The following is a 24,970-nucleotide window of genomic DNA, read 5'->3' as shown; positions in this document are numbered from 1 at the left end:
GCACCTCTCCATGATCACACTATTTTCAGAAACTGTAAAATTTTCTGAAGCTTGTTGGAAGACACATTATCCTCCACAGAACATCATAACTTTTTTGGTGGCCAATTCTCTCAAATGATTTAAAGATATTTTTTCATTTGTTTTGAAAAGAAATCATGGTATTCCTCCTCTGTAACTGGAAGTGATGAGTTATGGGAGTCTCAAGTGTTGAGTGTATCAAAGGTTAAACATATCAAGAAAACTTCTCACAGAGAAGGACAGATATTTAACATGTCTTGCAGTTACCCTAAGGGAATTGACTGGAGAGGCATACAGAAACACTGTTCAAGTGTACAGGGTTGGGGTTAGAAAAACCAAGGACCATATAGAGTTGAATCTGGCAATACATATGAAGGACAACAAGAAAGGTTTCTACAGGTCTATCAGCAACACAAGAAAGATGAGGGAATATATGGGGCAGTGGATATTGTGAGACAGGACATGGCAAAGGCTGAGGTACTCAGTGCCTTATGTCTTTACTGGTAAGACTGGTGTTCAGAAATCTTAAGTCCCTGAGACCAGTGGGAAAGTCTGGAGCAGGTAAGACTTACCCTGGTGGAGGAGGGTTAAGTTAAAGAACATTCAAACAAACTGGACATACACGTCAGTGGGCCCTGATGGATCCAGAGAAATGTACAAAACAACTTTTTTCCTGTAAGGATGGTCATGCACTGGACCAGGTTGCCCAGAGAGGCTGTGGAGCTATTCAAAACTCATCTGGGCACAGCCCTCAGAAGTCTTTTCTACCTGACCCTGTTCTGAGGAGAGTAGACTAAGCAATCTCCAGAGATCACCTTCCACCTCAAGCATTCTGTGATTCTGTGTGATTATATGAGGTTATGAGACAGAAATAGCTGTGGTTTAAGCAGCATTTAAATTCCTTCATTACTGTAGGCATATTATTTTTTAACAATACAACATTTCAAATATAAGTGACACTACTACTACTACTAGAAAAATGTTTAACTGAAGGCAGAGTTTACCAATTAAAACATGTTGAACAAATATTTTTTTAAACCAGGTTCAATAATAAACACTTCTAGAAAAATGTAACTCTTCAATTTAAATACTTACTTTCCACTTTTTTTTTTTTTTTTTTTTTTTTTTTAAATCTTAGCAGCAACAATGGCAAACAAAATTAGAAACAAAAGGAAACAAACCCTGTGAAAAATATCATCTGGTAATTTAAGCTTGAGCTACCAGCGTTTGGATGTCCCTGGTGCTTTCTGTTGAAACCTCAGTGTTATATTTTAGATGAACAGTACAAGAAAATGATCAATATGTAGTTAGTAGATTTTCTGTCCAGAGCAGTCTTACAGGACAGAGAACACGAGAATCTTGACCTCAAAGCAATCCAGAAGTGACAGCCAGCTTCAACCAGGCTACCTCTACATCAGTTTAAGAGCAGAGGCTAAAAAAGAACTAGTGATGAAATATTAGACAACTTGTAAGAAATTTAGAAAATCAGATGCTCATGTGTATCCTATTGGAAGGGCAGTTCATTTGCCTTCAAAGAACTCTGTAACTACTTTTTTGAAGACACCAGATAATGTTACACACAAAGATATCCATGTCATATTCCCAGACTGTCCAAAACTGGAAGGCTGTGAAGCTATTATGGGGCAAGCAAAAATTGTTTGATATAGTGGCAAAACATGACAAAGCCTTAGTGAATAATTTTGAAATCTATTAGAATAGCAGCCCAAGTGACACCTAACCTACCCTCCTGAAAATAAATAAATAAATAAATAAAGTTCATGTAAATCTGCATAGTTCTTGTACAGAGTTCTTGAAGGATTGTGAAAGAAAACAGATAGGTCTTTTCACCATGAATAGTTAACACTGAAAATTGTTTAGACTTTTGGAAATCAGATGAACTACTGGAAATCGCAGAAGTGACAACTACAAGAAATTGGCAGCTCAGACAAAGTACCACCCCAACTGATTTCCTTTGGATAGTGGAACTTAGATGACTTCTCATGAGTTGGTGGAATTTGACAAAGGATATGAACTTTACCATATCACAACATCACTGCCAGACAAATAGGAAATTCCAAATTTCAGTAAAGAAAGTAAAGAAACAAAGATGTCACGTGGAAAGTTATTCTTTAATGGATAAACATTTCCATGGTATATCATGATAACACCCAGGTACTTTAGCACATTCAGCATGTGAATTATTATATCTTAATATGTCTGAAAAAAAAAAAAGGACAAATATATTAGATATCGTTGCCTAAGCTAAGCTTGGTACCGTAAACAAATCAGATTTCCTCAAACATTTCCTCGTTACAAAATGTGTATGTGAAAGCAAGTTACCTGTGCTGAAATGATGTGTTTCATTCAGGTAATATGGAAGGCACAGACTGATATTTCACCAAATCCACTAATCCACTAATGTATTTGCAGCACAAAAAGTGTGAGTATCCAGGATTATAAAGTACATGCTACATTGAGATCTGGTGAAAAAGACTTGGAAAAAAATGATGTTTTACAAGTGGCTGAGTTATATTGGAATAGTCAATTAAAATGACTTATCTCCAAAAGAACCTGAGTGCAAATCAGACTTCTCAGGAAGAAATGTCTGCAGAGTCCTGTGTCTTCCACGGAAGCCATAAAATATATTAACATCATCTAAATATTCAAGGGAGAAATTTCACTTTACTTCCAACTCCTTCTCTTAGAAAGTCTTGATAAAATCAAAATACATTGCTAGAACTTGGGCTACTACTCTAGATTTTATATATGGATTTAAAAAAATTGCTTTACTTTTATGTGAGTCACTGCAAAGGTTTCAGCAGAAAGACACAAAAATTCAAATAACTGTTTAACAAGCTTCCACCAGATTACCAGATTGATGTAAAGATACAGAAAACTGAAAGTATGAAAATAATGAGAAAAAATAACAAGCTACAGAGATGTTAACAAATACAACCTTCAAAGAGATCTGAAATGAGATATTTAAAAAAAAAAAAGAATAATTTCAGTAAAGCTTTATTTTATTTATTTTGATTGGAAAACCAGTTAAGTTTTATTAATATCTTAGAGTTTTTTTTTTTGTTTGTTTGTTTGTTTTTTTTTTTTTTTTTTTTTTTTTACACGTATTCCTGTGTGGCACTCTTTTATTCCCTTCCTTTAAAATAAATTTTACATACTGATTTTCAGGCACAGTTTACTGTTTCCTGCAAAAAGCCAAACTCACAGAACTATCTGCTGGAGTTATTGTTAGCACACAAATAGACTAAGACAGATCGTAAAGTCCCTGGTGATCCAGGAACTATATAATGCTGACTAGCTCCAGCAGTGCCAGCAAAGATTTCATAAGCCAGTACTTGGATTTCAGCAAGCTCATTCCCTCTAGTTCTTTCCGCCTGAGCACTGACTCAACCTGACCTTATCACTGCCATAAGCACCACACTCTTCTCAACCTGAAAGGAATGCTTGGGTGTTCAGTGTCAAGTTGTCAAGCAAGCACCTCCCAAATCCCTGGCCAATGTGGTGGTGGGCTGAGCACCTCCAAATGCTTCAGGCTGTGTCGGAGGCATTGGCTCCTGGGGAACTTGGTGCTTGGGTGGCTCACAGGTCAGATGGGGAAGGGACGCATGCACTGCAGCACTGCTGAGAAATAGCTTCAGAGGCAGTGGAAAAGTGCTACTGGGTAAGAGCGATTACATGAGGAGCTGTTTGAGATGCTTCACATTCCTGTTCAACTTCACCCTGGCACAACTTACAGGCGGAGACAAGCCCTTATACAAGAGGCATAACAAGTAACAGAGGCATTAATGTTATGAAGCACTGAGTGTTTCCAAGAGTTAAATACATGTATGCTTGGCACTGAGAAATATGGGGAGCAAAGTCATGCTCTTATGTTTCAGAATAACTGCAAATAAAAATTAAATGTAAAAGTGTTCCAGCCCTATCTCAGTACTATTCGGTCTGCCTAAGATCAAGGCTCAATGTGTGCTTTTTCCAGCTGGATCTGTCTTATGCTGCAGTGTACATCTGGCTTCTTTTGCATTCTTGTAGAGTAAGCCTGGAAATTCTGCAACTGGTTCCCCTACTTTTAAGAAACAGTTATGATTTAAGTATGAGCACAAATAATAACACCAGGACAGAAGTCCCTGTTTTATTTACTTTATTATAAAATTTAATTTATTACATGCTTTCCCTACATTTTTGGTCTTCATCTTCAGTATGCTATAGATGCTTGTCCTGATAGCAGAGAATTGCATTTTATATAGTGTAGATAGGAAGAAACTGGTGGGTCTGGGATGTTTGGCCATCTGGGAGAAGCTAGGTTTGGGGTCTAATTGCATTAGTGAGTTTTTCATTCTAAATGATCAGCAGTGAAATAGTTAATCAGACTGAAGTGTAAACTTTCTGCAAGGCTTCAGAGTTAACATCAGTTGGGATGAACAGACCAGTTCACACCTCTCAGAACTAATCTCAGTCTGAAAGTTTTGTTCACTGTTCTGGAAGGTCACTTAATTACCATGAGAAGTTCAGGCACAATCATATGATGAAGGTTAAGCTCCAATATGTTGTTGTGAAGCAAGGAATAGAGCATCAAAGCAGAGTGAGCAGCTTTGCAGGTATGAAGTATGTGGTCTCTGTTTGTAGCTGTTTTGACCAAGTCTCATTCTTCAAACTAAACTGTATAAATCTCACCACCTAATATTGTCTTTTGTGGTGGTTTTACCGTGCTGGGCAGCTAAACCCCACAACCGCTCTCTCACTCCCCCTCCTTTAGATAAGGAGGGGGAGAAGTAAAGCAAAGAACAACTCACGGGTTGAGATAAGGATAATTTAATTAAAGGGAAATAATTATAATAATTAAATAAAGACTACCATTAACTAAACAATTTAACTAAGGGGAAATAAAAGGGAAAGGGGAAAAAAGGAGGAAAACAAACAAACAAAATAAATGAAAGCTATATGGAAGTGCAGAGGAAAGAAATTACTCTCTACTTCCCACAAATGAGCGATGATTGACCACGTCCTTGAAGCAAGGCCTCAATGCACGCAGCCGGTGTTCGAGAGGAGGACCGACGTCTTCTCAACGAGAGCGCACCCCTCCCCTCTTCTTCCTGTTTCCACCTTTTATTGCTGAGTGTGACACCACATGGTATGGAATATCCCTTTGATTGGTTTAGGTCAGCTGCCCTAGTGATGTTTCTCTCCTCACTTTTTTGCCCACCCCCTAGGAGGGTTAGAGAAAGGCCCAATGCTGTGCCACTGCTGCTCAGCAGTAGACACAACACTGGTGTGATAACACTGCTGTTCCAGCTACAAGTACAGAGTACGGCACTGAATGGGCTGCTGCCGGGAAAGTTAACATTCCAGCCAGACCCAGTACAAATATTCTTTGAGGCGCAAGGATATATATTTTTTCTTATGAAATATGTTCCATTTGCAGTCTTGTTACATATGGGAGGAGTAACTGAGGATTGTTATCCACTGTAAATGCTAGCAGAAAAGTAGCCTTTTCTAGAGAATGGCATCATGTTAAAAGCTCAGTGAAGTTACACTGATACTAATGATGGTTTAGCAGCCTGAGCAGAAAACGTCTTTGGCATAAAAAAAAAAAAAAAAAAAAACTCTTGGATTTTTGTGTCAGTTAGTTATAGTTAGTGAGAATAAGAGTATAAGAGCACTGAAAAAGATCTTCCATGTTACCGTATTTATTCTCTGTTAGGCAACCAGACAAAATGAATCCTTTTTCAGATGCTCTGAGGACTGAAGACTGCTGACATAATACAACAGTCCTTCAGCTGTATTGGTAATTAGGTTTTACATACTCCACTGGTGGCAGTTGTCTCTTCTACATCATTAGCAGCTGTGTATGATCCCTAATACGTTGCCTTGTCCAAGCAGTCCACAATTCCCCAATGTAGATAGGCCTGCAAAGTGCACTGAAATGAAGAGGACGATATTTAAACAATACTCCTGGGAGTCCTGCAACTAAAGCAGCCTGTTTTTTCCCATCAGCTTTTATCTTGCCTTAATTATATTATAAAAAAAAAAAAAAAAAAAAAAGAAAGAAAGAAAGAAAGAAAGAGGAAAAAAAGATGAAATGTGTCTCTGGCTTTGTCAATGTCTAAGGCATGTAAAGGATATGCTCAAATTGCAATTTTTCTTTCTCTTGCAGGGAGCACTTGCTTTTTTATTTTTTTTTCTTTGTGTGGTTACATAATTTCATAAAATGTACAGATTTATTATTTCATTAATTATCACTTAACTACATTAATTAATTATTAATAAAACACAGATTCAATTATTATTGAGAATGAAGGGTAAAGGTACCCTTCAGTCAAATTTGGCTGAAATCATCTAATGAGGTCAGAAGTTATTAGCAGAGAGACACAAACCGATAGACACAAATATGCATATACTGTGACCTCCTTAGGAGTGTGACTAAAATCAGTCTCTTTCCATCTCACCTTATAAAAGCTAGGGTTGTAAAAGAGATTTCTACTCTCTTCCCTCTGGTGTCTGTGTTTTTGATACTATCAGATCTTTTTGGCCAAAGAGCTCTGTATTACTCATCTCCTGATTAAGACAACTATATTTGGAGTAGCATTACAGACAAATTTGCTTGTCAGCATCTGCTTATGGTAAACGTGATGGTCCTCGGAGGAAAGACTTTAGCTGCTGGTGAAAGGAATTGTGGGGGAGTCACCGGGAAGCCTGGCCTGGAGCACTGGCTGCATCTGCAACATCTCCATGGACATGAGTCATCACAGCAAGGCAGGAGAGCTTTAAGACATGGAGGCCTCTCATGTTTCGACTCAGCAGGCAGTACGTGAGACATGTTGGCAACAGTCAGGCTACTGAGTCTCACAGCGAGAGACTGTCTGGTTAACAGGCAAACGTCAGCTAAATGCAAACCAAAGAGGCAGCATAAAAGTAGCACTGGAAATGTCCTTCCACAAAATCACTTCCTTTTACAACAACAATAACCAAAACAAACAAACAAACAAACAAAAAACATAACCTTGCACAAGAGAGAAAATATTGGAAATATTTTAATATTTTTAAATTTCCTTTTCCTTTACCCATAGGTTAGCATGTTGGGATAGCTGGGATAGACATTTCTCAATGGGAAAAAAAAAAAAAAATGAAAATAAAACACACAACAAAACCCCAAGCCCACCACATTAGAAGTGCATAAGTGGTAAATTTTTGTAGGTACTATATTTTCTATACAGAGTGACATTACAGAGTAAGTTCTTTTTCAGCTGAATCCAAGAAATGGCAAGGAAGGCAAACATCTAGATAGCAGAGTTGGGAAGCCTTATTGTCCAGGTGAGAGCTACTCACATTTCTGAGGGAACAGCAGGTCCTCCTGCTGCAGACTGAGTCCTTGGGAGGCACTGGTTAGAAAAAAAGAGTGGAATCCTAGTTGATTTTCTCTAAAGAACATGAACTGCTGAAGAGTCCAGCATCAAAACAGTGATAGCCTGTTGTATAGAGCAAGCATATTGGTTCAAATAACACCAGAAACAGGGCATTGCGTGTAGGGATCTACAAGCAACTTAAATTGAGCTCAGAGCAACTCGAAATACACAAATAAAAATGCTCAACCTTATGGGCAGTCATTCAAGACAAGTTAAAAAAAGTACATCCTAATCTCACCGTTACCAGAGGAAACGTAAATGGCAGTACATGCAGTGACTGAGAACAATGATTTCCGATACAGAGAAATCTGTCTGCAAAGTGACTTTGGCAAATTCAAAGATACATGCTGATTCAAATATATAAATATACCACAGAAGGAGCCTGCCAACTGAAAGCTGCCATATTGGTCGAGGCACTAAATAATCACCATCCTATTGCTGTTCAATAGCCCAGCAGAATCGTGGAGCCAACTGCAGCACAGCTCCAGCACTACATGAAAGTGCTAATATCAGACTTTAGACATGTGACTGAGGACTGATTTTTATTATTATTATTATTATTATCATTATCATTATCATTATCATCATCAAAAGCTACTTTTTTTTTTTTTTTTTTTTAACCTAAGGACACATGCAGGTTGTCAATAAGAAAACTCCCAAAACAGGCAGTATTATTGCTCAGAGCAGATAGCTGCTGACACATAGGGGTATCAGTGACTACTGAGCAGCAAGGTAGAGCAAGTCACGGAGCTCATCACAGTACAGACTTACAATTTCCTTATCCAGAGAAAATAGCAGAGCAGACATCTTGAGGTCTGCGAAGAATTTAAACTTAAGGACTATTTCAAGGACTGGACACCCTGAGGGCAACACAGAAGTAGAAATATATTCCTATTTGTAGCTGGGGAAACTACTGAAAAGCAAAGACCATTAGCTCTGATAAGGCCACAGAAAGAAGCACTGACAAGGCTGCAAACAAAAGGTATTATTATGCTCATTGAGATTAGCACAGAGTGAATTAGCAGCTGAAAAGTAGTTAGAAAGTCCTCAGGTAAATGAAGGATCTGTTCTGAGCCAAAACCACTGAGCAGAGCACTTGGAAGAAGTCAGTATCCATTGCTACCAACTGCAGACATGCTACTGTGATTTATTCATGGTCAAACTGCTTGCGACATCAAGAACAGATTCTGGCATGTTAAGCCAGCGATCCATCTAGCTTCTTGACAATCTTTGCCACAGCTATTGGCAGGTATTTTGGGCATGTAGGCATCAGCCTAGGCCTGACATGGACTGAAACTGGACTTCTAGATATAAGGAGTATAGCTTATGGCATGATTGTTATAGAAGATTGGGTGGTTGAGGTAAACTGAGAACATGAACTCAAACTGAAGCAACTTCTTAGGAAATGCTGACAATTGAATATTAAACTACAAACAGGCTGAGTCTGAAAGAGCTGAGTTTGTCTTATACCATATGTTTTCTGATTATCTTTTTAAGGATTGTGAGAACAATGAAACTGTAATAAAATGCCCAAGCAGGCAGACAAGATGAAAATTTCTAATTTTCAGTAACTTTTCAGATTCTGCACTTGCCCTTCAGATACCTCTTGAGACAGCTCACAATGATGCAGCATGGGGCTTGCCAGAGACACTGGAGTGGGTATCTGGAAAAGTAAATAAAATTATAAGTGAGCACCAGGCTTAAGGTGGTAAGGTATTTATGCAACAGCAGGAGTTAAAACAGTATACATCAGGAGGAGGCAAAGTGTCATTTTGCAAAGCCCACGAAACAGAGCTTGGACAGATACAGGGATAATGACACATCAGATTTAAAAAGGAGTTCTAGCTCTACTTCTTGTAGTGAAAGGCTGCTTTTGAGCACTAGGTAGATTTCTGTGTAGACATCAGAGAATACCATAGAATGGCAATGCTGAAGGCAGCCAAATAACTGGAGCACATCTGTGAGAATCCAAATACAAAAGATGAAGGAGTGATGTCCAGCAAAGTAGTTCTTGATGCAAGTAAATTGACCACAGCATTCATTTAAACCAATTTAACAGAAAGATTTTCTAGATAATCTTAAACTCAATGTTGTTCGTTCGTTGTTTCTTTCTTTTTCTTTCTTTCTTTCTTTCTTTCTTTCTTTCTTTCTTTCTTTCTTTCTTTCTTTCTTTCTTTCTTTCTTTCTTTCTTTCTTTCTTTCTTTCTTTCTTTCTTTCTTTCTTTCTCTTTCCTTCCTTCCTTCCTTCCTTCCTTCCTTCCTTCCTTCCTTCCTTCCTTCCTTCCTTCCTTCCTTCCTTCCTTCCTTCCTTCCTTCCTTCCTTCCTTCCTTCCTTCCTTCCTTCCTTCCTTCCTTCCCTCCCTCCCTCCCTCCCTCCCTCCCTCCCTCCCTCCCTCCCTCCTTCCTTCCTTCCTTCCTTCCTTCCTTCCTTCCTTCCTTCCCTCCCTCCCTCCCTCCCTCCCTCCCTCCCTCCCTCCCTCCCTCCCTCCCTCCCTCCCTCCCTCCCTCCCTCCCTCCCTCCCTCCCTCCTTCCTTCCTTCCTTCCTTCCTTCCTTCCTTCCTTCCTTCCTTCCTTCCTTCCTTCCTTCCTTCCTTCCTTCCTTCCTTCCTTTCTTCTTTCCCTCTTTCCCTCTTTCTCTTTCTCTTCCTTCCTTCCTTCCTTTCTTCCTTCCTTTTTTTTTTTTTTTTTTTTTTCTAAATGCAATCTGGGGAAATATACATAAACACACTTCAAAAATTGGAAATGATGTGCAGTGTAAAGAACCGACTGGGTATTGGATAAAACAGACTCACTCATTTTCTGATCAATTTCTTATAAGCCCTTGATCAATCTCATCTTCCTTGATCAATCTTATTGGTAACAATTTTTTTCTTCAATCATTTTGAATAAAACAACTTGTATAACAGCTGGAAAAATGACACTGTGCAAGTGCTAAACCAAATTTGTAGATTTAGAAATATTACAATTTCATTAATAATTCTGGGCATTTCCCAGACTAAAAGGTTCTTAAGGATACTAAAGCTCCAGCCAGAGATCCAGGAGAGCTGTTTTCAGGTTGTTTCTCCATCACAGACTTCCTGTGTGAACTCTAGTTCTTTACACTGCACCTTATTTCCAATTTTTAAAGTGTGTTTGTGTGTGTGTGTAATTGAACTTGCCTATCACAAGGATGTCTGAAGCACTCTCTTGGCTGAAAAATACTTTGAAATGTGGTAAGATTGGACACATACACCATACCTGTACATGACTGCAAATACTTCCTTTTTTGTGCGAAGGTATCTAGATGTTTTCTCGTGATTAAACAACACCCAATTAACTACACAATACTACTTACATTAACAAAGTTTAATCACATTCTCATTAGCAGCTTATTATAATCATTGACTCATCGTTTATATACAAAACACATGAATTAGCATTTTCTGTATATTGAGGATATGACCATAGTATATTACCTACCTATATGTCCTTTTATATTATAAACAGATAGGATTTTTTTTTTTAACTCATTATTTCTTGTCTGAAAAATTCTGTATTATGGCTGACAATAACATGTTAATTCATGTTAAATGTATTTTGGATGATCTTTAGCAGAATTACAATGGCTGAATCCAAAGCCACATCCCTGCAACAGCTTCCATAAAATGTCCCAGTCACGGATCTTTCTGTTTCTTACAACAGAAACATATACTTCTCATAAATCATTCATTAGAAGCAATAATAACAATGATTTGCTAACATCTTTACAATAGTTAATTAAAAATGAAATAATTTAATGTTACCTTACAAGTAAAACATACTTGCTATTACACTTCAGGTTTCATTTCTATAGGTGAAGCTAATTTCAGACTGAGTCAAAAGCAAAAGACTTCAACTATAATCTCAAGAATGATAATAAATTATTTGAGAAAAGTGGGGCAAAAAGAAGGGCAAATTAAAAATAAAATAAAATAAAAAATTATTTATTCTAATCTACCAGCACCACACAAATCTGCAGGTGCTTTTACTGAAGTCAGATAGTAAAGTCAAGGCAACAGTGTCAAGCAGGACACTTATTCTGGCTTCATCCTATGCATTTAATGCACCAACCCTAAATGACTGCAGCACTCATTCATTACTTGAAACTTTGCCTCTCCTGTCACAAGCTGTTTCCTTGGAGAACAAAGAAGACAAGCGAACAGTACTGCTGCCAACCAGACTTTCTTTTCAAGACGCAGCTGGTTAGTGAGCCTACCAGGGGAGGTGCCCCGCTAGACCTTCTCTTCACAAACAGAGAAGGACTGGTGGAGGACGTGATCGTCGGGAGCTGTCTAGGGCAGAGTGACCACGCAATGGTGGAGTTCACTATTCTTGGCGAGGTCAGGAAGGGGACCAGTAAAACCGCTGTATTGGACTTTCGGAGGGCTGACTTTGAGCTGCTCAGGACATTGGTTGGTGGAGTCCCTTGGGAGGCGGTTCTGAAGGGCAGAGGGGTCCAGGAAGGCTGGGCGCTCTTCAAGAGGGAAGTCTTAATGGCGCAGGAACGGTCTGTTCCCACGTGCCCAAAGACGAGCTGGCGGGGAAGAAGACCGGCCTGGCTCAACAGAGAATTGTGGCTTGATCTTAGGAGGAAAAAGAGGGTTTATAAGCTTTGGAAAAGTGGGCAGGCCACTAAGGAGGACTTTAAAGAAGTAGCGAGGCTGTGCAGGGACAAAATTAGGAAGGCCAAAGCTCATCTGGAGCTCAATCTGGCTACTGCCGTTAAAGATAACAAAAAACGTTTCTATAAATACATCAACACAAAAAGGAGGACTAAGGAGAATCTCCATCCTTTACTGGATGCGGGGGGAAACTTAGTTACAAGAGATGAGGAAAAGGCGGAGGTGCTCAATGCCTTCTTTGCCTCAGTCTTTAGCGGCAATACCGGATGTTCTCTGGATACCCAGTACCCTGAGCTGGTGGAAGGGGATGGGGAGCAGGATGTGGCCCTCATTATCCATGAAGAACTGGTTGGTGACCTACTACGGCACTTAGATGTGCACAAGTCGATGGGGCCAGATGGGATCCACCCAAGGGTACTGAGGGAACTGGCAGAGGAGCTGGCCAAGCCGCTGTCCATCATTTATCAACAGTCCTGGCTATCGGGGGAGGTCCCAATCGACTGGCGGCTAGCAAACGTGACGCCCATCTATAAGAAGGGCCGGAGGGCAGACCCAGGAAACTACAGGCCTGTCAGTTTGACCTCAGTGCCAGGAAAGCTCATGGAGCAGATCCTCCTGAGAGTCATCATGCAGCACTTGCAGGGGAAGCAGGCGATCAGGCCCAGTCAGCATGGCTTTATGAAAGGCAGGTCATGCCTGACGAACCTGATCTCCTTCTATGACAGAGTGACGCGCTGGGTGGATGAGGGAAAGGCTGTGGATGTGGTCTACCTTGACTTCAGCAAGGCTTTTGACACCGTCTCCCACAGCATTCTCCTCAAGAAACTGGCTGCTCTTGGCTTGGACTGGCGCACGCTTCGTTGGGTTAGAAACTGGCTGGATAGCCGGGCCCAAAGAGTCGTGGTGAATGGAGCCAAGTCCAGTTGGAGGCCAGTCACTAGTGGCGTCCCCCAGGGCTCGGTGCTGGGGCCGGTCCTCTTTAATATCTTCATCGATGATCTGGACGAGGGCATCGAGTGCACCCTCAGTAAGTTCGCAGATGACACCAAGTTAGGTGCGTGTGTCGATCTGCTTGAGGGTAGGAAAGCTCTGCAGGAGGATCTGGATAGGCTGCACCGATGGGCTGAGGTCAACTGCATGAAGTTTAACAAGGCCAAGTGCCGGGTCCTGCACCTGGGGCGCAATAACCCCAAGCAGAGCTACAGGCTGGGAGAGGAATGGTTGGAAAGCTGCCAGGCAGAGAAGGACCTGGGAGTGATGGTGGACAGTCGGCTGAATATGAGCCAGCAGTGTGCTCAGGTGGCCAAGAAGGCCAACGGCATCCTGGCTTGTATTAGGAACAGCGTGACCAGCAGGGCTAGGGAGGTGATCGTCCCCCTGTACTCAGCTCTGGTGAGGCCGCACCTCGAGTACTGTGTTCAGTTTTGGGCCCCTCGCTACAAGAAGGACATCGAGGTGCTTGAGCGGGTGCAGAGAAGGGCGACGAAGCTGGTGAGGGGCCTGGAGAACAAGTCCTACGAGGAGCGGCTGAGGGAGCTGGGCTTGTTCAGCCTGGAGAAGAGGAGGCTCAGGGGCGACCTTATCGCTCTTTACAGATACCTTAAAGGAGGCTGTAGAGAGGTGGGGGTTGGCCTGTTCTCCCACGTGCGTGGTGACAGGACGAGGGGGAATGGGCTTAAGTTGAGCCAGGGGAGTTTTAGGTTAGATGTTAGAAAGAACTTCTTTACAGAAAGGGTTGTGAGGCACTGGAACAGGCTGCCCAGGGAAGTGGTGGAGTCACCATCCCTGGAAGTCTTCAAAAGACGCTTAGATGTACAGCTTAGGGATATGGTTTAGTGGAGGGCTGTTAGCGTTAGGTTGGAGGTTGGACTCGATGACCTTGAGGTCTCTTCCAACCTAGAAAATTCTGTGATTCTGTGAAGACCATGGCAGAAAAAAAATAGGCCACATGAAGGAAAGAGAAAAGGAAGGATCATCATTTTTGTGTGGCGCTCTCCCAAAGTCCCAGGAGAGACACATGTGCCAGGACTTTTTTTGTCTGTCTGAGAACTCAGGGTTGTTTTTCAGATGTACCTGTTGCATAGCTCCATTATTCTCCAAGGTGACAGCAGAGGCAGGCAGACAAAACGTTTGACACCAGTTTCCTTTCCATTTTTGACAGGACCCACACAACTCCAATGAATTTTCTCTTTAGTCTATTGTTGAATTAGATTGCAATTGAAATAATTTAGCCAGGCAAACGTCAGCATGAGGTCACAGAAAGGGGAATGTTCTGGTGACCTAGGGAGATGAACTGGCCAATAGTTCAGACCTTTTCCTCAACAAAAAGCAAACAAGATGTACTGTTTTTCTTGAATGAAGGGAGGGTTGCTCTGATCAGAGAGTATGAAGTCAAACTTTCTCCTTTCAGCATGGGTATAATGCTTCTTTTCAATTTCATGATATTTTGTGTTAAACCCATTGAAAATTAAGTTGATTGCCTAGAGACTATAGCTACTGCTTATAGCTCGCAAGAGAGACAAGACAGTGTAATGATCTGTGACTGCATATCGTACATGTAGACTACAGCCATCAGTCAACTACATAATCTTCAGCATCAAGATTCATTAAAGTCAGTGGGAGTCATGTTGTTAAAACCCTGTGTGCAATTTGGGAAATGTAAGGGTTAATGCTATACAATAAAGAAACTGGGTAAAGGAAAAAGTGAAGAAGAAGCTGCTAAAGATGAGGAGGATGCAGCCAGTACAGTGCTTGTGGCTATAGATTACTCTTAGATTTTCACCACATAAACATTTTGAAAACAAAACAAATGACAATCTATCATGTCTTAGGAAGAGGCGTTATTTTCCTTTTTGGTTATACTCATCAAAATTACTATTTCCATTTGTTAAGAATATTTTTTTTCCCAAAATTCTTGCATGCTTATGAGCATGTCACTGCACTCTCCTTCTTTTCAAATAAGTAGCTGTAATAAAGTGGGTCTTTGGGATCTGAAAGTGTTAAAAAGAAAGTTAAACTTTAATTATGGGCTGTAAGCTGCTGAAGGGAGAATACTAGAGTGTAGCAATGACATCTGGACTAGTACTAGTGCACGTAATGCATATCTGTCACTGACAGCTCACTGGGTTACATTTAATTCACAATCATCAGTCATGTCTTCTTCTTTTATAAGCAAAAAAAAAAAGAAAAAAAGAAAAAAAAAACTACAGAAGCACCCGTAGTAGAGAGATTTGCTTCAGAGGACAGATTCTTCCACATGCTGATTCAAGCAGATGACCTTACAGATGAAAAATAAATGGACAAATAAATGCCAATATATATAACTTTTATATGCTGTGCTAATACATAATCTACCATGTCTAATGAAGCTTTGTAACTGTTCTCTTGCCCATACACTGTTGGTTTCTAACTGACATTCCTTTCTCTTGGTTTTGGGGGAATGCCTCTATGTTCTCTCTTTATGTAACTCAAAGCACAGCTTGGATTTACCAAAGCAAAGTGTGAGCAGCATCCGTCCACGAAGAGTAAATAAGTGTGAAATCTAAGAACCCGAAGTGGTTACAGCACCAGTTCAGAGGCTGTCTGAGCCTTTGCTCTGTAAGGTTGCATTTTTTGTCTGTGGAACAGGGAGTACTGAAGGAAACAGTGTTGAATAGAAATCAGCTTGAGTAAGAGCAGGAAATACCAGCTGCGTGAACTGACACTAAAACTAACTAAAAGCCTTGCATGACAGCCTCCTTTCTCCTCAAAATATGTAAGCAGCAAACTGCAGGTGTCTAGAAATGTTTCTCTTATGATATGAAACTGTTGCTTCCATGGCTCCTCAATAAGAAGACATATGGACACAGCCGATTTTCACTTAACTTGGTTGAGGCAAACAAAACAGCAGAAGCTATGGTAAATGCAGACCTCTCTGATCTCAAACTAAATGACAGTTTTAGCACTAACGCTTGTCCAGATGCTTTTGTTACAGATCAGAAAACCTGTTTGGCAAGCTCTCACTCATTTGGCGATAAGTATTTCAGTTGCCCTCCCACTAGATGTGGTCTCACCACATAAGTCATGTTTCAAGACAGAGTGAACAGATGAGCTTGTCTTACTCAATCACTAATATTGATTCACACATTCACACAGAAGAAAATGCAACTTTGAATTGTCTTGGCAGAGAATACACCTTACACATGCACAATTAAAGATTAAGGAATTAGCAGGTGCCGTAATCGAAGCCCTTCACAGTGGGTTCTGTGATTTGACCACACTTCATTATGCTTGTCCTCTTTGTGCTTTGAAGTGACCTCTGACTAGGTGCACATTTTGCTATGGTTTATGGCAATTATGATTCTTGTTCATGGTAGATTGCCTAGAATCTCTTTGGACTATCTAGTGTATAATCTTTCTTTATGTATTTCTGCTATACTACCATATGCATTAGCACTGGCCCGCTGGGTACCATTTTATCTCAGCTTTCATGTATACATTCTAATTATTTTACTACTGACCTGTCATTGGAGCTTAATGTTGGAAATAGAATCCACTTCTCACTGAGTCCACGACAAAATTATGACTCGTGACACCTTAGGTTAAGCTTTCAGTAATAAATATGAAATAATAGGGCATTTCGTAGTATGACAAATACTAAATTAGTAAGTTAAAATCATCTAAAAAGAACAAATAAATGTATAATGTCCTGACATAAATACATATTAGAAGAAATCCTAGCCATAATGGCATCATGTGTTTAAAAGTAACATTTTATCATATGATGAGTTCTATGGTAAGCTATTATTGCTACTTATTTTTTGCATAATAGTAGTGCTCAAAGGTTTGGGCATGGTTATGCCAGACACTGAATAACAGTTTTATCTGTATCTATATTCCTCCTACCCTGGCTAAGTATCAGTTTTTCTCTGCTTGGTCGATTTCCACAATCTCTCTTCTAAATATCCTTAAAACTGTGCTACTTCCAAGTGTTCCACTATCCACCTGTCCCAGGAAATAACCTTAAAATATTTTTTTTATCTCATCTTAAACTTGTCTTCCCACAGAGCCAGAAGAAGTGGCTGAATGCTGCACTCACTAATTCATACACCTCAAAATTCTCATGTATTTCGTCTGCTAAATCAGTCCCACCTAGCGATGTCTTTGGTGTTGGTGTTAACCTTTCCCAACATTGCTTTCAACAGGCTTTTAGGAAAAAACTGCTAAGCTCTTCTCTTCCCTTTGTCCCCATTGCGGTCGTGGCCGATCAACACTCCACCACATGCCTTGTCTCCTCAATCAACAGTTGCAGAGTTGTTTTTCTTGCACAATGTGTTATCATTTGTTGCTGCTATAAAATGGCAACTAATTATCTCCTTTCCACCACCTTCACTGAAATTGATAGGGGATGGCATTTTAAGGGGCCATTTTAAGAACATTCATGAGTATGTTATGTTTGAGGTAACCATTGTTTTCAAACCAGGCAATAGACTCACTCTTCCTTGTTCTTGCTAGAATGTTCCTTCCTCACTCCTTGTTTCATACAGCATGCATGTGGATGGCTTTTGATAAGAAAGCAGTATAATAATGTTGCCGATTCACAGCTATTAATTTCTTTGCATATTTGGAAAGAGCTTTTAATTCATCAAACAGATAAATAATGGAGACCAAATACAGTTATTGCTAAAGAGCATCAGCCCCAACATGTTGTTGCCTTTTAGAGTGGCAGAATATTCTTGTATTCAGTATACACCCAGACAAATTAGAGAGGCACATTTTATACTGAGATTTGTAGCAGATCTCTTTTAGTATTCATAGGTGTGCCAGCATAATACAATTCATTTAGGAATATGACACATCTGTGTAATTTGTAGGTGTTGACTGTCTAACCTTCAGACAACTTGATGGAAAAAAATAATTCATCCATAACAGAGACCTTTATTTTTCAATCCATAACATTCTATTTAATGTATTAGAAGTACATGAAAAGAATAGAAAAACAGGAAAAGTACAACAACAGGAAGAGAAAGAAATGCCTTACTGTATAACATTTCAGCAAATAATGTAGAGATGGATTATCCCATATTTTCAAATACTTTATAGTGAAAGTTCTATCAGTCTATGGGTCTATCTTACTTATCTTTGTGATAAAGTAAGAGAAAAACCATTGCAGTCATATACAGATATGACGTTTATTTTTCCAGCAATTCAGACAACTTGAACATGACAATATTGAGGAACATGTTATGAATATTTCATCTCATGATTAGAATCATCCTCAGATATAATACTCTACATTCACACGCCTTAACTCTGAAGTGACATATACAGTTGCATAATGTATTTACGTCCCGATCATTTTTATCAAAATAAAACAGAAGTTGCAGATAGCCAGGGAAGGATAATGAAAAAGATAACGTGCTCCTCTAATTTTAAGTCTCTTCTATTTAAAATACACTATGTTATTGCAAGAGAGTAACTTTTGATTACTTTGAATAATAAGACCTTTAACTTAAAAAGGCAAAGTGCATGCTGGGGCATTTCGACACTCAGGAGTGTCAGAGTGCCAAGATGCTGTTATCTGCACCATATGAACTAGTTCACAACTATCCCAGGGCTAGTAATTCTGCATTTCAGGAAATGCAATTTATGGTGATATTACACTTTTCATATTTGCACTAAGAGCGTCTCCCAGGCATCTTTTGCAGATTATGGTCCCACCTGGATCAGGAATAGGTCATGAGCGAGGGTTTTCTTGGTGAACTTATCTTTTTGTTTTCGTTCTTTTTTTTTTTTTTTTTTTTTTTAAATTTCCTGAGGTGTACAAAGTATACAATTTCCCTTCTCTGTGTTCCATGAAAGCACATTTTTTGAAAGAGGTTTAGGTGAGACAATACTGTCCTATGGAAACAGACCCTGAACTGAGCTCCCAGCTTTTTTTCAGGGGCCTGCCTGTGTCCATGTCCCCCAGCAAACCCACAGGCATGACTTCTTCACCAAGAGCTTTGTTCCACTCTCCAGACCCCTTCTCCACTCCCCTCTCCCAACTTTGGACTCTGTGGCCTCCTTCACGGCCTCGTTTCTTCCCATCTGCTGTGTGCTGGCATTTTTCTCTGCAGGAGGTCTCAGATGATCCTATTGGGTATAAAAGTGCTTTAGTGATCAGTAATTTGGAGTCAATAAACCTCCTTAGTAATAGGACTTGTTACTGAGCACAACTGCTGCTAGCTGCTCTTCTAGCCTGCTTCCCAGGCTTGTCCTTGCAGGAGGGGACAGCAGAGCCTAAGCATTTGCCAGTCATGCAGTTAACAGCAGCAATTGCTCCAGATAAAAAGAGCTACATCATCATTACCAGGAGGGAGGAGTGAGTCTAACAGAACACATTGCATGAACAATCGGGTAATTGGATCCCTACTGGATATGCAGCCTGAGTAGTAATTTCAGATGGCACCGATGGTGTTATAACAGAAATTATACCTCTATTTGTCATATTCCAACAGATCAAATTCTAACCCAAAGCAAAAGGTTGAAAGGCACAGCTACATCCATGCATACCAGAACTTTTCTGGAAAGGCTAATCCACTTTGAAATTTATGCCAAATTGGCAAAATCCTCCACTCCTTCTGAACTCAAACTCTTTGGTTTAGGCACACAAGGAATGTGAGAAAGCAACCTTTTTCAAAAATCCACAAAAGAAGGAAAAACCTTTACCATCCAGTATATTCTATGTCTCTTGGCTGCATGAGTGGGAAACATTCTGGAGAGTGATAGCATGCGCGGATGTGGTGTGCTAGCTTTTTTTTCAGTAATGAATTTTATGCCTGCCTGTTTCTGTTCCATTGTCTATTTTTAATTCAAATATGTAAAAGCTTTTCTTAATACAGACTCCCAGGTGTCAGTTGCTGCCTGGAGTCCCTTTTCTTTCCTCTATTGTTCTCTTAATTGTTACTTCAAAACAATTAGCTGGGCATTCATATGCAAATGAATGCAAATGTACAGGGGATTGGGTGTGAGAGAATACCACCACTCGTTAATTTCCACTTCAAGGTCTGCTGGTAGGAACAACAAAATTGCTTAACAATGTATTTTTCCTGGGCCATAAAGGGTGAACTCGCGACGATTCCAGCCATCCTGCTGGCTCGGCAATTGTTAAGATTCAGCTGTTTTTTGGTAAGATTTTTCTTTTATTTACTTATTTGGTTCTAGAGATTGTGTTAAATTTGCCACCCTGAATTGCCCTTGCCCTTGCTCGTTTATGCTCAAGGACATGCCTAATAATTTGGATACAATCCCGATTAGGATAAAAGTTAAATTATTAATATTACTGCTATTAATGTGATCCATTAAGAGAAAAAACCTCTCACTTGAAGGAATTCCTCATGTCTCAGACAAAATAAAACTTTTATAATTTATAAAAGAGTATGCTTTATTGCATTTAAGCCTTAGAAGAAAGATACACTGACTGATAGGCTGGGACTGGGGATGAATCCTAGAGAGACTTTGCCAGTTGCTAAGATAAATCTGATCTCTTTTGGAGCAGTTGTATTTATTGTATAAATCTGCATTCCCTTTCAGACTGTATAGTAAAACTCCTTATGAAAAATAGTTGGTTATTCATCATTCAGAACTGCTTTACAAAATAAATACCTTAGCTTTTCAGATCCAATTAATATACAGAAACCAATTAAAAGACCAAATCCTGCAATCATTAGGCAGGAAAAATTCAGAACCATGCGCTATCCTGAGCAGGAAAACCCACAGCACAGCAGGAAAACTCCATTACTTGGATGTGACTTTCCTACCAGGATCCCCTCGTGGGGAAAAGCGTGCCTCTAGGAGGCGTAACTTTAGAAAGACATTTCTGAGGCTCTGAGAAGAGATGATTAACTTTTAAGTCCACAATTACTTCTCTTTTATATTACTGGAGTGTTCTCCCTCTTTTATATCTTAAAAAAAAAAATCATTTAAACAGCAATAAGGGACTGCAATATGTATTCCTAAGGGTGGGTAGCATCTTTGTTATGCAGTGTAATTTTCATGTTTTGCCAGGTCCATTCCTCATAGAAACAAAAGGTCTCCTGGACTGTAGAGCAGTGTAAGGGCAGTGAGAGCTGGCTTGAATTCCCTGCTCCATCACTTACCCAGCAGAGCTGGGCTGGCTGTTTAGGCCTGGACATTCAGTTCTATTTAGATGTCTAAATGTCACTGCTATCAGTGAAAGTCAGATGGTTGCATACCCCTATCTAGACCTTGACTGTCCTGTGTCCTGGCTTCCTAGCTCTGAGATGGGATAATGATGCCCTATGGTGCTGTTGTGTGAATAAACACATTTAAGAATGGGAGGAACTTGGGCATAGTAATGATAGGGACCATATAAATACCTCAGGCAAAGAGGCACTGCCCCAATATAAATAAACAGTTACAAAGCAGCTATGAATGATCTGGGGAAGTAAGTCCTGTGAATAACAGGGCCATCTTCAAATTGCCACTAGCAGTGCACACCAGAAGAGGAGACCTTTTACAGCTGCAGAAGTGGCAATGAGAAATGGGGAGGATGGGGGTGTGTGTGTCTGTGTCTCCTCCAGTTCCTTGTACAGAGGGGTGGATGCTGCTAGTGGTACTTTGGGAGGCCACCCCCAAAGAATCACACCACTCAGTGCTTCAAGCGGATAAGGATGATAAGTCTCCTTCCTTTCATCCCTGCCCTTTCTCTGTGTCCTCTATGGCCAGCGCTCTATTTAAATAGACTTATTTATTTATTTATTTATTTATTTATTTATTTATTTATTTTCTCCACAGGCATAGCCATTTATGATGATTTAGCCGTAAGAAAAGACTTAAGGATTTTGTCCAAAACTAATACACAAGTGCCAGAAAGGGTCTTTAACCATAATACTTCTATTTTTCCTTCCTTAAAACTCGATGAAATTGAAATATCTGTCTTCATTATAACCTAAGCACCTGTGGAAACTTGGAAGGCACTGGATATATCCCCTTATGGGAAGAATAAATGTCTTATCCCAGCAGACTGTGCCCTCACTACAACCTATTCATACCTCACCAGTCAATATATTTTATCTTCATATGTGGTTGAAATAGGGCAGATTTCTGGGACTTAAACAGGCAAATAAAATGCATCCATCTTCCAATGAGCACATGGGAAGTTATTATTAGCCAGTGGGCTAATAGTAAAACATGCTGAAATACAAGGAAAGGAACAGGTAAGTTTCATAAGCATGTTTTACCCTTAAGTTTCCACTAATGTTTTGTTCTTAACTAGTTGTTTGAGACCTTTGCCTTTTGCTTTATAAGGCTGACAGATGAAACTTTAGAGTCCAAGGAATATTTTTAGTGGAAACAACACTGGATGCTGGCAGGGTGTCTTAACAATAGTGTGTTTGTTTTGGTAACAAGATTCAAAGAATGCATTATTTATAATGCTCTGATATGTGCATGTGGCAGAATGTGCACTGTCTGTATGCAGCAGTATAAGAACAGAAGTGATTTCTTATAACCTGTCTGTGCAGTTCTCCCAAATGCCTGTTGTGACTAGGGCCAGAATTTCACATGCGGTTTGAACCAGCAAAGCCAGTAAAATAAATACTTCCCTGGACTGCTCATTCCCACCCCATGCCCTCTCCCCACTCTGCTGTCAGCATGTGTGCTTATGCTGGGTTTTGAACCAGATCAAGGAGTCAATCCAGGTTAAAACTGGCTTAAAAAAAAATAAAAATCAAAAAGCAAGTTTAACTGCTTATGTTCTTATGCTTGTGATGCTATGGCCTGAAAGTCCCTTATATTGTGTGTTCTTTTAGGGCATTTCACAGTTTTACTTTCTTTGCATAGTCCTTTAATCTAAAATTCAAATAAGACAACTGCTTACTATAGGAAATACTACAACTTGTGGTCTTTACATTCCCCAACATTATTGTATATACCCATTTTAATATATATATACATGAAGAATACATGTGTATTATTTGTAATAAATTAAATATTTATTACATTATATATAACATAATGTATATAACATCTTTACATATAGAAATATATACATGCAGATATACAGTAAGTTGTACTTGAAAATCAGAAGTACCTTTTGGGGTGGTTGCACATACCACTATTTACAGTACGCACAAATGGCCATATGAGTCCTTTAGCCCTTTTGACCTTTACGATCCTTAATCTCACCACCTGAGCCATGGCTGCTGGAATCTGGACAAATAAAATGTTCACTGCTTGTCTCTTCACTTCTGCATTCTTTCTTCACTTTTAGGATGGATCATATAGGGCCATATTCAAATTCTCTGTGTTCCAGTAAAGTCCAAATACATGTACTTATTTTCCACTAACCATTGGAATCCTTGGGTATTTAGAAACGTCTAGACAATAGAAAGTATAACTCTAGGCTTCCAGAAAAGAGCCCAGATACTGACTGATCTACTTTAGAGATAGCTGATCCATCAAAATCTGGGCTTTTGTAGCCCTGGGCTTTTATTACTAGCCAGCAATGCAACCCCAGCTTCTGTCTCAGTGTGTTTCACAGCAGAGAAAGGAAGCCTGGCTGAGACTTTTCCTACTCCTGGACTTTGCTCTTTTGATGGGGTCTAGAACAATGTTTCTTTTTGTTCTTTGCTCTCTACAGCAAACTATTTTCAGGTGCTCACAGGCAGATGGTCACTCTAGCCCTTTTGAATTGCCTGGGACATCAATATAAAACATAAAGATGTTTTGCATAACTCTGGTCTCTTAGAGGCAGGTAGCTGTGATGAATAAAAAAGAATGGTAATAATTTAAAAGAGGAAGTATTCCTGTTTATTAAAGCCTTGAATGTACCATAATGTATATCTAACAAAGTTTTATGAAGTATAGATAAATAGACAGAACACAAATAGTGTAATCCCATTGCCAACATCAAAGCACACACATTTCAGAAGGGGGAAATGTGATTAGAATGCGATTCAAGATATAAAGCTTTTCACATCTCTGCAAAATGCATATATGTGTATATATATGTATTTGTATTTGAATATATATTAATGAGTTCTTTTGGATACAGATTGAAAAGCTCAGATCTCTTGTCTTTAGTATGTTCTAGTATTCTCTCTTTCATATCTGATTCTCCCAATTAAGAACATTATTCTTCTTTTTAGCAGACAAAATCCCCTACTAACCCTTCTCCTTGATAAACTCTACATTTCTCCTTATCTCTTCCTTTGCGTCTATTGTCTGATTATACCTCTTACATAGGCCTTTACTCAAGGTTAGTGAAATTAAACATTAGCTGGCTTAATAGGTAGCTAGTAACAGTAGTTTATCTACCAAGATAAGCTTCCAGATTTTGGATGTCTCAAATTTCTTCTTTTCCATTTTCATTGTTTTAAGACAACATTATTTGAGGACTTTGTGCTCCATCTCCTTGAATCTTCCTTACAAGCAGTTTCACTATATAAGACCTTGTGATAATTTCTTCTCTGGCAGGTTGCAGCTAAGATAGTTTTAATACATCAATTACTGGAGTAAAAGGGTGTTCTTATTTGAGAATGCTTCATATTCTTTAACTTCTGACAGCTTATATATACTGCAGATCCCATGACCCTCCTATGTGCTGCAAGATTTTTATATTCTAAAACATACCTTAAGAATCAAAGCATAGGGGCAAATTATGGACAGAACTGTAGGCTGCACTCTATTAGGAAGGCAGGGAGGAAAAATGGTAGTCTTGCCATGAATCCTTGTAAAAATAGCAAACGCAGGAGGTTGTCGGGACAAATGGAGCTGAAACGTTATACACGGAGAAATGAAAGGGAAACATGGTTAGAGGCCTCATGAACTTGTGTAATAATAAAGCTATTCAGATGCCTCTGTTATTCCACTAGTCTGTGTGTTGTGTGAAAGGCAAGATCAGAACATGG

General features: G+C 39.5%; 1 long non-coding RNA gene across 1 annotated transcript in view; it reads left to right on the top strand.

The window, feature by feature from the left end:
- Window positions 1–20,106: 20,106 nt before the first annotated feature.
- Window positions 20,107–24,970, top strand: part of LOC311436550 — a 32,180-nt gene continuing 27,316 nt past the window's right edge. The window contains exon 1 of the long non-coding RNA XR_014692941.1: window positions 20,107–20,225. This is a non-coding gene — a long non-coding RNA (uncharacterized lncRNA). The remainder of the gene's footprint in view (window positions 20,226–24,970) is intronic.

This window comes from Aythya ferina, assembly GCF_964211825.1.
Source record: "Aythya ferina genome assembly, chromosome: 4".
NCBI lineage: Eukaryota > Metazoa > Chordata > Aves > Anseriformes > Anatidae > Aythya > Aythya ferina.
This window is presented reverse-complemented; position numbering and strand designations above follow the sequence as displayed.